At 35.8% G+C, this 13,492-nt stretch overlaps 1 protein-coding gene across 1 annotated transcript in view; it reads right to left on the bottom strand.

The window, feature by feature from the left end:
- The window catches only part of MAGI2 (membrane associated guanylate kinase, WW and PDZ domain containing 2), a gene marked incomplete at its 3' end in the record, with an annotated part of 1,258,801 nt that overhangs the window by 853,432 nt on the left and 391,877 nt on the right, over positions 1-13,492 (bottom strand).

Below are 13,492 nucleotides of genomic sequence, written 5' to 3'. Positions count from 1 at the left end.
GTCAAAAATATCAAAATAGGTTTGTGCAAAGGCGAAGCTAGTAAAAACTCATGGTAAATAGGACAATTGGTTAATGTCATTAGCACATAAGGAGCTATTAAAAGAGAAGAATGAGATTTTATAAAATTTTCCATTCATGAGATACTGCATAATCATTAAAAATTATGTTTTTGAAAAACAATGATGTTAAAATTGTCACAATATAGTGTCATGGTAAAAAAAATCAGGATTCAGGATTAGTTCTATGATATCAATAATATGATATGCACTGTTTATGGTATGTATATGAATGATCTATATCTTTTTCTTTATATTTCTTAGAGTATCTTCCTCTCAGATTTTCTGTCATCGGGGGGGGGGATATTAAAAGTGTACAAATAGATTAAATGCTAGGTGATTGGAACTGATGACAGAAAAGCTAGGTAGGAGGTAAAACCTGGTGAAGTCTAGACCAGGTTACTAGTCTTATATAAATAACTGACTCTAAAACTTATTGAATCCAGACTGGGAGGCTAAGATACCATTTAAAATTTCCCCACCAGCTTCTGATCTCTTTGTGCCATGTTTAGCCTTTATTAGCAATCAGGACACATAATTCAGGCCAATTCAAGAGAAACCTGCCCAGTACCCTCTGGGTGTTCTGTACCAGTTCTTAAGAAATTCAAAGATGGACAGGACACTGTTTCTGGCTTTACTGGGTTTACCTTTTAGTGGCCTGGAAGATGTGAAGATAAACACACACACACCACTAGAAAATAAAGTATGTTTTAAAAAGCTATAAACATTTCTGGAGATTAGAAGGAAGGAGAAAACCTATCGGTGTGTTTCATTCATGTGTGCAATAAGTATTTATTAAGCTTCAGATATATACTGGTTATTTTAGAAATAGACATCAGGGAAGGCTTCTTTGGAGGAGGTATCTCTTGAGATTCGCTGTGAAATATGGGTAGGATCTTTCCAGAAAGAGATGGGGCTGGTGGGACATTCTAATGAGAGGATCTATATGGAAATTTTGGCAACTATGATGAACAGTTTCATTTGCAAGAAGCAAAGGCTACACATAACAAAAAGAAAATGATAACATTGTAAAGGCTTATTGGGCTCATATTGTGAAAGGAGGTAAATGTGAGCCTGAGGCATTTGTTCTGAATTTGGTGAGCAATAATGGAGTCTTTCAATGTTGATGAGAAAGACATGTTTTTGAATAAAACGGATGTTTGTAATTCTGAGATAGAATCTATTGCTTCTGAAACTTTGTGCAATGGAAATCTCTCATTGGGTTATTTGAGATACAATATATATATTGTATATATATTATAATAATAAACAGTACCAAGTTTCTTGCATTTAGGAGAAGCTCAGAAAAGTTCCTCAGGATTCACTGCAGCTACAACATAAAACAAAGTGGCACAGTCACTGGTGGGTGGGAAGTGATAACAACAGACACACCATGCTGACAGGTAGCTCACAGGGAAGAGGATGAGCAGTTAATCAAAACACTATGTTGCCTGGAAGGCCACCAGGGAGAGCTATAGATGATAGCCATAGCAGTCACCCTGAGCTTCCAAGAGGAGAGGCTCCCTGTCATCTTTGAGAAAAGGAAAGGAAAAATCAAAGCCTAAATTGCTTCTACTACCTATGTGTGCCATGCCAAAGCACATCCGTGTATGTTTCTGTGCATATATATATGGATTTTCAAACATGACTCCTTCCTTCATTATTATAACAATAATATGTGTCACTTTAAAGTAAATAATTTTAACTACATTTACCTTTTTCCTGATTTCAAAAGTTCAGAATTTATGACAATTTGAATGAATTTAGAATGCTAAAGATTATTTTAAAGGCTCTGGTAGGGCTGACATTGGAGTTAAAATAATAATGTCTTTGTGGATTAAAAATTGCACAGTTGGGCGCCTGGATGTCTCAGTTGGTTAAGCGGATGACTTTGGATTTTGGTTCAGGGCATGATCCCAGGGTCCTGGGATCGAGTTCCGCACTGGGTTCCATGCTTAGCAAGGAGTCTGCATAAGGATTCTCTCCCTCCCTTTCTCTCTGCCCCACCCTCTGCTCTCTCTCTCTCTCTCAAATAAATTAATCTTAAAAAATGCACAGTATCTACCTATATTTGCTTGTGAGACAAAAATTTTTTGAGAGACTCAAGAATTTTAGCAGAAATCAGAGTTCAGAGGTTCAGTGATTATTTCTCTATTTTATTTTAGGTACATTTGCTCTCATATGGTAGGAGACAGTTGACACCACAATTAGAGAAAACTCGGCAGCTCCTTTTTTGATAGGGTTAAGCAAAAAAGAATCAAATATCTAGTATTGGGGTTTTCAAATTAAGGATGACTTTAAGGAGGTAAGGAGCAGCAGCAGCAACGTATTTGCAAAACCAAGACTTTAAAATGAGTCAGAACAACTCATTTAGATAAGTCATGAACCTAATTGGCTAAATTAAAGTGAGGCTAGGATTTCCCACACAGCTGGGCTCAAGGCAAGCTGTGGCACAGCAGTGTAGCCCCATGAAGCAGAAGAGCCGCAGGTTAGAAGTATCCCAGGAAACACCTAATAAGAGAGGCAGGTTAACCGGAAATCAGCAGTGTGCTTAACCTGAAGTCAGCCATGTTTCTTAGAGACCGTTAATAGACTTTTTCGGCCAGTAGATTAGACAGCTGTTCCCTCCACTTTTGAAAATGATTCTTAATGCTTACCTAGATTTCAGAGAGAGGAGGGAGCTTAGATATGATGTAGCAGGGTAACCCTTTCATTTTACAGTGAAACTGATACCCACAGAAATTAGGAGTCTTGCGCAGGCTTTCAGTGGCGATTTAGTCTGTTAGCTAAGGCACGAATTCTGATCTCCTAGAATAGCTGCATAGTTTGGTTGGAACCCTCTTCTCTTCTCCCCAGCAGCATTTCGGTAGCTTCCCTGACCTCCCGGGCTCCCACCAGTCCATGTAGTTTACCACTGACAGGTTCATCTATTCTGTCAAAGCACTGCTATAAAACCTTTAGTAGCTTCTGCCTTCTCACACCCCTCTCTCCCAAGATAATTTCTAACCTTTAAGACTATTTCCCAATGAAAAACCTCTCCTCCAGCCTTACTGTTTTATAAGCAGTTTCTTGAGTTTGTTTCATCACACACAACACACATGCACACACACACACACACTTTTTACTCCTATTCCCCAACTCTTCATTAGCTTATTATATCTTGCTTTTTTCAAAAGACAAATCTTCATCTTTCAGTATCTAGATCAAGTCTCACCTTAACATAAAGCTTTCCCCAATCGCATAATTCCTCTTACTTCTCCATTCCATCCCCCACACCATATTTGCATATTATGCTTCCGATTGCATATTTTGGGCAAGTAATGTAAAAACTGTGAGAACTAAAATAGAATTTGAAGTCAAGTTGGTGCAGATCAATATACCATATGTCAGTGAAAAGAAAAAAAAATGTTATATTTGTTTTCAGTTTTCAGTGTCCTGTGTATAAGCTAAAACTTCCGCCAATATAGCTTTAATCCCAATAATAGAAGCCTCCAGATTTTGTGGGCTAGTAAGCAAGATGATATTCTAAGTCTTGCCTGGCTCATATTTGGTGCTATTCTTTTTATTGGTTATGAGGGTTGACTCTCCCTATTTCCCACTTTATTACTTTTAAGCTTAAATAGGATGTTTATCTCACCATTTCCTGTTGTTAAACTTTCAAGAAAATAATTCTAAGAAAAAATCAGGAGAAAAAACCTACAATCCATGATTGGTGAAAAAAAATCAGAGTATACACTTTGGTCTACCAATTCTTGCATTTTTTTTATAATGCTAATTGTGATACATTTAGATATAACTGGAATACATTCACAGACTCTTTGCCAACAAACAAACAACACAGCTATTTTCTTCACACTTAACATTTCTCAAAATTCTGTAATTTCAGGAATATTGACTATTAACCAGTAGTCAAAACTTAATAATAAGAAGGTGTATTATAAAGATGTCTGGGTAAATCATCATCACTCTAGGAATTTCAAAAACGTTATTTTTTTTAAAAAATGAAAGCAGTCATATGTTGAATGAGATGTAGCAAGCCACACAGGGTTCTAGTGCAAACTGAAAACTAACTCTTCCTTTTTCCTTCTTACAAAATGGTAGAACATATAACTAAAACATTTAGAGAATAGTCTAGGTCAATAGAAAACACATTTTTTGTTTAAATGTATTTGGTCTAATTCTTCTTTCGCAATCTAAATGTGTACAGACTGTAAACCCATAGAAGAAGAGATGACGTCTGTCTTGTCTTTAATTTTACTGCAGTGGATAGAGCAGAATGTAGGGTATAGTAAGTGTAAAATAAGCATTTATTGGATCTCTGAAGGAATGAATACATGAATATATATGTATTGTTATCAATTATTATGCCATTTCCTCATTATTAGCACTCCTAGGTCAAATACAGAAAACTAGTCCTGGGTTGTCAGTAAATAGTTAAGTGAACAAGGGCATGCTACTTAATGTCTGGGAGACCTATTTTACTAACTTGCAAAATGAATGAAATCTGGTCGGCTCACTTAAAAGGGTGGTTTTTGAGGACTGAGTGCAAGTATTAAGCAAAAGTATCTTGGCAAACTGTAAAGTACTAATAAAAATGTAAAACTTTATTTTAAAGCATGGGATATTTGAAAAAAGATATTAAATTCATACCCAAGTTGTTTATACATTTATAAAAAAATTGGCAAGTAGAAAAAATAGAACGTACATAGGAGGCTTTTACAAAAGCTTAACTATTGAGATTTTCATACGGGGTTATCCTTCCACAACTGTCAAAGCAGATCAAGCAGAAATCTAAAGATACAGAATATTTACTTAAGAGAACAAGGCCTAAGGATATGATGCTAATTTTGATCAATTTCTGCATTCATAAGTGGTTTGCCAAAGGAGGAGGACCAGTGAGATGGCCTCATTATACAGTTTTGTGTGCTTGCTGTTGCCCATTATTGTACTTTCTGGTAACTGATTTGCAAAGTGTGCTTTTAATGTTTTGTTTAAAAATTCATTTTAGGAAGATTAGGAATGTAGAACATTTCTTGGAACAGCTATTGGCAATGTTTAGTAGAGGAAAAAAACTATCCAATTTCCCTTTGCATACTATAAAAGAATGATTTATTGCTAGCAGTATTTTGTTGTCTTCGTAGAGATAACCTCTTTTTACATTTCAAACTATATGGGAGATGCTTCTATTCTATTCTCCCATTTAATAAAAAAAAATCATGTTTGGAAAAGAACATTAGTAAGACGAGCTTCGTTCATTCCACAAATATTTACTTATTACTATGTACTAGGCAATATGCAAGGCACTAGAAAAATTTTTTCTAATATTTTGAACTAACACATGTAATCTTTATTTTGCAGTGTAGGCTTATGAAAATGATTCTGATGACTCCCAGAGAAAGTTTCATATCTATCTTTTTATCTTCAGAGCCTGGCTCACAGTAGGTATGGCACATAGTAAGTACCTAAATGCTCAGTAAATGAACAGATGAAAATAAGTAACACTAGTCTGGAAACCAGAGCCTTAAAACCTGAACGTTATTGTAGATTCTACCTTCATCTCTGCTCTGCATGCTCACTGTCTTTGCCTTATTTCATTTTCTCACCCACAAACAGTTACTGCAGTAACTTTAAAAATGATCTCTCTGCCTCTGATCTCACCTCCTCCCTACTACATCTTCCAAAATGCTGTCAGGATCTAAAATAAAAATCTGATCATTTCACTCATCGGCAGCATTGCATTCCTAATGTTGGATTAGGATATCTATAAATCCCCAAAGATCAGGTTTCAGGGGGTTTCCCCTAAGTGGCCAGTCATGACTATGTGTTTTTTTGTAATTTAATTTTACTTTAAAACGTGTGCGTTATACTTAAACCTGTTTTAATTTCAAAATTTTCTTTTCCTTTAAATTGTCACACAAAAAAATGACACTTCTGAAAAACCCACTATGCAGATCGTGTTGATTTCTTATACTCTGGTACATATCTTTGCCGCTCTTGTCTGCCAGCACCCAGGGGTGCACGCGTGTCAGTATGAGAAAGACAGCCTGAACAAAAGGGCCAGTTCTTTAACAAACAAGGTCCTTCGTGGTCAGAATCCTGGAAAATTTTTTGGCCTCACTCTTTGTAACTTCCCATCCTTAACCCTAACTGCTGTTTTACCAAATCATTTACAACCCTCAGAATGTGCTGTGTTTCTTGCAAACTTTTGCACCTTTGCAAATATTGTTTCCTCCACAAAGAATGCCTTCTCCTTGACCCACTTAATATATTCCTCATCCTCAAAAATCATGGATTAAATTTTATCTCATCTTGACAACCTTCCCCATCTCTTCCAGAATAACCCAGAAGACAGTCCTGCTTCCATCACATTTTGTGGATTCCCAGCATTTATCATGTTATAATAATCTTTTGGGCAAGGCTTTGTTATTCAACATCTTACTTAGTGCCTGGTGTCTTAGGATAATAACATTTTAAAATTTGTAATTACTTTAATCAAAAGAACTTGAGAAATAGGATAATTATCTAATTTCAGGGCCACAGCTTTAGAAATATTTTCAATTGTTTTGGGGTAATTTGAGAGAGAACTGTTTAATCTAATAGCATCTTTAAAATACCATAGAATAGTAAATCAGCCTCTGCTTTTTAGAATGTAGACTTCAGTCTTCAAATTACCATTTTCAGCAACCAAATGGATTTCTTGCTTCCTAGATGCTTAATATTATGATTATTATATGGAAGAATTTGGTCTTTCACATAATAAAACTAGATTTGGGACTTAAACCTCTCACATGGTGACCCATTTCTCTGTCATTGGTTTATGCCAAAGAGATGAATAATTACAAGATCTAAAAGACGTTCACCATTAAAAATAAATATCTGGATTATAATATTATGAATGTGATTGGATGGTGCCTCATTTAGAAAGCCTCTGGCTTTGACAAGAGAAAAACTGAATGTTGCTAAGTGTATTGAAATTATAGTCACTGCAGCCTAAACTTGTCTGTCAGGCAGATAATTGCTTTTCATGCATCTTAGAGGTGAGTATAAACTGAAATTTCAAGTACTGATTATAGATGATGCTCATCCCCTGAAAAATGAAACTGATAAGAAGGTTGTTAGAAAGTCCCCTATGTCCATCTTATAATGTTAGGATGTCTTTGATACAAAACAAAATGTTTGACTTACATTTATTTCTTTATATTTTTACTCTTGGGTCTTCAGTTAAAAAAATTTGTGTTGGAGAAAATTTCATTACACAGAAGAATTTATTCTTTTTTTTTTTTTTTAAAGGTTTTATTTATTTATTTGACAGAGAGAGAGACAGCCAGCGAGAAAGGGAACACAAGCAGGGGGAGTGGGAGAGGAAGAAGCAGGCTCCCAGCGGAAGAGCCCGATGTGGGGCTCGATTCCAGAACTCCAGGATCACGCCCTGAGCTGAAGGCAGACGCTTAATGACTGAGCCACCCAGGCGCCCCAGAAGAATTTATTCTTGAATCTACCCACATGGATTGGAGTAGACTTCTGAAAATCCACCCAGGTAAAAATACTTTTTGCAGATCTTCCTGACTGCCATATTCTAAGAGACAAATGAATTTCGTAATTACCAGTGGAAATCACCCAATCAGCAGCCCATATGATCTGGTGTGGATTATGGTTTTGATTTTTAAAAAACAGCTAGAATAATTTTTAGTACCTAATAAATGACTTCCGGATGTTTCCAACATATGTGCTTGGACCACGCACAATAACTGACTCTCTTCTTGGGTTAGTAAAAAATACAGCACTTAATTAGGATGGAACATTCACTTTGAGAACAGGTTCTGTATTTAAAAGTCCTGCCTAATAACACCTCCATCCCTCAATCTCCACCCACCGCCCAAAAGGAACATTGTCCTTCATTTAAGTTGCCGTGAGTGATGTGACCAAATGATGGCCTTAAGAACATTTACAGTTAGACTGAACGCTTGAGATCAAAACCAAAGAAACAGAAGAACCGTGCTTATATCAATGAGCTACCATTAGCATGTTGCACTTGAACTTATAGTAGATGATATTCCTTCTGGTGAAATATTAGCCCAGTTGAAAATATATTTAGGTGTTTACATATTTAATATGATATGTCTCCTCTTAACTCTGTAATCAGAGCCTGCTTCCATGGGCTGCCCTTAGAAATAGATACTAGTTATGATATGAATTCATGAGATTCATTTTTAACAAAGTAGAATTTATATCCCTAAATAGCAGCTGGCTCTTCAAAGCTGTTACTTTTTGGAGATGAAACTGTTATTAGCAATGTACATAACTTTTTAGAATTGATTTTGGGGTCAGTTGATGGCATATGATAAAATAAGCCTCTTTGAATAAAATCACACATCATCGTAAAAATCAAAATAATAGTAACATTTGTTCACTTGTTAACCAACTTGCTGACCAGTCTTGGCTCTAAATGACTTTGGTCATTTCCTAAAATTGCATTTATCCAAGCAATATATAAAATTTCCACATGGCAATATTCAATTAACCTTTCCTTAGATCTCTTCTGAAAAGGAACTCTAAAAATGTGAGAGACAATAATTAATTGATGTAAATACAGAATAACTAAAAGTTAAATTAAAATGGGATTTTGAAGGTAATATAATTCTAGCTCACATTTCACTGATGGAAAAACTAAGAAGAAAAATAACTTGTCTAAGGCTAGACCATTTAGGTAGTAAGCCAAATGTAATTGATATTTGGCTCATTCCCCTCTGCCATACAGTAGCCGTTATAACTAGATATATATGTTCTTTACGTATTTGGAAAATATCAGTTACTTAGCTTTATATTTATAACATGTATATTATTTCTTAAAATAGCCATACATACAATTATCCCAATATACCCTTTACCTTTTGTTTCCACTTTTTTTCTTTACCTTAATGAAAATATAGCATGTGATCAGAGCAGATTGAGTTGACTCCCAGCTTTTCAAATAGAGAAAATTTTGTGGCTTTTGTAGTCAGACTATTACTGAATAGGATTTTTTAAGAAATGGCATTGATATATACTTTCTTATAGCCAGAGAATAACTAAAGAGAATTTATTCTATAACTATACTTGTTGAACAAATTGTGTTTTAATAATAGAATTGAAAGGAGTTGGCATAGTGATTCAAAAGGGCACATGCACTGTATGTTTATAGAAGCAATGTCCACAATAGCCAAAATATGGAAAGAGCCCAGATGTTCGTTGACAGATGAATGGATAAAGATGTGGTATTTATATACAGTGGACTATTATTCAGCCATCAAAAAGAATGAAATGTTGCCATTTGCAACAATGTGGATGGAACTAGACAGTATTACGCTAAGTGAAATAAGTCAGTCAGAAAAAGACAATACCATATGATTTCACTCATATGCGGAATTTAAGAAACAAAACAAATTCACATAGGGGAAGAGAAGGAAAAGTAAGATGTGAATTGAGAGGGAGGCAAACCATAAGAGACGGTGAACTCTAGGAAACAAATAGGGTTGCTGGAGCAGAGGTCAGTGGGGAGATGGGGTAACTGGGTGATGGGCATCAAGGAGGGCACAGGATCTAATGAGCACTAAGTGGTATATGCAACTGATGAATCACTGAATTCTACCTCTGAAACTAACAACAAAAAAAAAAAGAAAAAAGAATGAAGAGTTTGGGAACATGGGTTTGGGAAAATCTTTTTCAGAAAAATTGATTTGTGTGTGTGTGTGTGTGTGTGGTTTTTTGTTTTTGTTGTTGTTAGAGAGGGAAAGAGGGAAGTGGGAAGGAGCAAAGGGAGAGGGAGAGAGAAAATCTTAAGCAGGTTCCACACCAAGCATGGAGCCCGATGCAGGGCACGATTTCACAACCCTGAGATCATGACCTGAGCCAAAATCAAGAGTTGGATGCTTAACTGCGCCACCTAAGCACCCTGATAAACAGAAAATTTTATTAATAAATTCATTTTCAGGTGACTTTTTTAAAAAAAGATTTTATTTGTCAGAGAGAGAGAGAGCACACACAAGCAGGAAGAGTGGCAGGCAGAGGGAGAAGCAAGCTCCCCACTGAGCAAGGAGCTTGATGTGGGACTCAATCTCAGGACCCTGGGGTCATGACCTGAGCCAAAGGCAGACACTTAACCGACTAAGCCACCCAGGTGTCCCTCAGGTGACTTTTTATATTAAATTGAAGTATGGAGTGTTCTTCCCTAAGATTGCCTCGGTCTACTAAAACTGTAACTGCTTGTTGGTAGGAAATAAAGTGTTTGACTTTAAATGGTAGGAATTTGTATATAATTTAAAAATATTTGTTGGTTGAATGTTTAGTGATGTATTTCCTGGCAGAGACTCCCTTTATAGAATAACATTGTGCAGAAGATGTTCTTAAAATAATGAGTTATTATGTTTACACCAGAATAAAAAAATAAGAAACTCGTTGAACAACGTATAAATAGCTGTTGCTAAATATGGAACTTAACTCAAAGTTTTTCCTTATTCTATAAGTTATTTCACTTTCCTATATAGTTTATAAGAATGGAACATAAGGAGATTTTGACAATTAAAAAAATATTAATTTGCTTAATAGGAATATATCATCACCTAGATAATTTATTGTATACATTTTCATATGTGCTTTCCTTAACTATCCCAGCTTCTCATTTTTATCCTAGGATAATTTGAATAGAAAACCAGATACACAAGCCCTAAGTTGTTTGCCGAATTCTATAAAAAGTGTTTTAGTCAAAAGTTTTGGTAATTGCTACCAGTCAGAAGGAAAGTTCAGAAAATTTATGGAAAAAAATTCAATAACTCTTAATTACAGTGGCCCTAGGGAACACTCATATGAACATTCCGAAATCAAGGAAAATAAACTCTTCGCTATTTTGTGAAAGCATCATTCTGTGTATATGTAGAAATGTAGAAAAACAGAAGGATTTATGTTGACAAAAACAAACACTGGCTTAAATTATTTGTTTTACAGTTATTTAGAAAAGTCATGTGGTGACGTACTGCTTGATGCTTGGAAGTGTTATTTGGATCATTACTGCTTATTGTTGTAACCAAAACACCTACAATGATACAATTAATACCTGGTCAATGCAATATGAATATACCCACCCTACCATTCTTCATCTGGTAACAAGTCTTGGCCTCCTCTGTTCTGCCTACAATCACTGTTTGAACAAGGACCAGTGAAAGTACTAAAAAAATACTAGAATGACATTTGGCGTAGTGGCAGTTAATCAGAAGGGTTGCCTATAAAGAGAGTATGTTTGGAATCAGAGGTTAAAATAAATTTCTTCACTGCAGCTGAAAGTAAAGAGTACAGAGTTTACCGTATCTTTATTTAGTTTCTATACACAAAATGTCTATGATCGAATTTTTTATTTTGGATAGTGGCATGCCGAAACTACTTTAAAATGTTATGAAATGTTCTGAAATTTGATTAAGTTTCATTCCCATTCATTGTTGCATAGATTGCTTATATGTAAAAATAAACTAGTTCTACCTGGTGGCAGCCATAAAGACACACCTCTCAGATCTCTGACTGCAAGGATGGTAATGGAATGAGGGTCTACCTGTTGTACTCTGAAATTCATTTTAGTGTTTGTGGCAAGACCATTCTTTCCATGGGCTTCTCTCAGTCAATGACTGAGTAGGGCTGCGACATTAAGGCAGGCTTGTTTCTGGGAGATGGGACTCCTGTGACAGTGAACTTTAGCTAGGAGAGGCCCCATCAGTCTTGCTGAACTTCCCTTAGAAACGATCTGCAGTTTTAGACCCTCCAGCCACCTTCCCTCCCTTCTTCTCTTCTTCACTTGGAGAAGATTTGCATTGCAAACTGATGGCTCTAGAATCTTCCCTCCGCAACTCCTGGGGAGGGGGGATTTGTTTTTATTTTTGTTTTCATTTTTGTTTTGTGTGATTTCCCTAATACCTTTGTTTCATGTTTAATCCCATTTTGGTGTCTGTTGCTCAGGAAACTTGTGTTAACACATCTCCCTCTCTAAATGTTTCCTTTGATTGCATACATTCTCCCAGGGTTGTTCTTGGATATTTCATCTAACTAGATTAGTTTACATTGTTATACCATATATTTGCATTATTGTTTTACCATATATTTGCATTATTGTTTTAAAAAACACAAGCTAATGTCCACAACATTAATTTAAGACTTTTAAAATTTAAGATACAGATGGTGTTTGGAAACTGTTAGCACAGTCAGATTACCATGAACTTTACACATCTGTAGTGCTATTTTATTCTGAAAACATGTGTTCACCCATTTCCATAAACTGATTTCTCAACATGGGATGATCTCCATTTTTCTGTCTTTGCAAACTCCTACACTTCCTTCAATATCCAGTTCCACCTTCATCAAGAATTGGTAGTTCCTTTATCTGGAATTCCAACACACTGATAATTACTAAGAGAATACTAAAACAAGAGTAGTCTTTATCCTCTATCCGGAAAGACAAGGACTCATTTCTTTGTAAATATGGTGTCTTGCTTATGTAAACTCAAAATAAAATCTACGAAGCTCAAATAAGGGAAAAGTAGCTGTGTAAAAGGCAAGGCATTTGGGGGGTTAACTGGGGGAAATTTTCTCATTAAATTTTAGAAAAGGGAAATGTCTACAAATAAATAATGTGAGACAGTAAAAAGTCAATCTTGCCCTCTATTTTCAGCATAAGTAGCTTGCCATCCATCTTTGTCTCTCCCGCCTCACTGTTTTTGATTCTGTTGTGCACTTTTCAATTCAATGAACTTCTTTAAGTTCAACAGGTACATAGCCAAAAGAACCCTCTCCTCATCACTGCACCCAACGACCAACTTTCCTTCTAATTTTGCTCTTTCTTGCGGCATATTCATCAGGCAGACTCTAGAGCTCATTGTCACTTTTGGCCTTTCCACTTTGTAAGTTCTTACAACTAGGAAATTACTAGTGAATCCTTCTATAGTTCTACATTGTAATCCATCACCTCCTTTGTGTTATCACACCTCCCACTGCGGTTTGGGACCTAGAAATCTCATATCTGCCATCATCTTTCTTTTTTTCTAATGCCCTAACATCTCATTTGCTCACAAAGTAAACCTTTCCAAAGTATCTTTATGTCCTTTTCCTGCTAAAATTATCCAATGGTTCTTCAATCCTCCCTGAGTAAAACCTAACCCTCTTATTCTGACATTTATATTTCTAAACTCTGGCTCCGAACTACCCTTCCAAATGCATCTCCCCTATGAATATAACGTATGCCTCTTTAGCTCTGAAATGCTGAACAGTGTTTAAAAGCACCTGGCAATCTGATTAAGTTTGGATTTCTAGTCCTATGTCTCCAGAAATTGGGGAACAAAAGTTCAAAGGTAGAGTCTTTGACTTTCCATCTTGTATATATTCTGTAAGTGACTTTGATGCAGGTGTTCATCATATCATA

Source organism: Ursus maritimus, unplaced genomic scaffold, assembly GCF_017311325.1.
Source record: "Ursus maritimus isolate PB19 unplaced genomic scaffold, ASM1731132v1 scaffold_3, whole genome shotgun sequence".
NCBI classification, from domain to species: Eukaryota; Metazoa; Chordata; class Mammalia; order Carnivora; family Ursidae; genus Ursus; species Ursus maritimus.
This window is presented reverse-complemented; position numbering and strand designations above follow the sequence as displayed.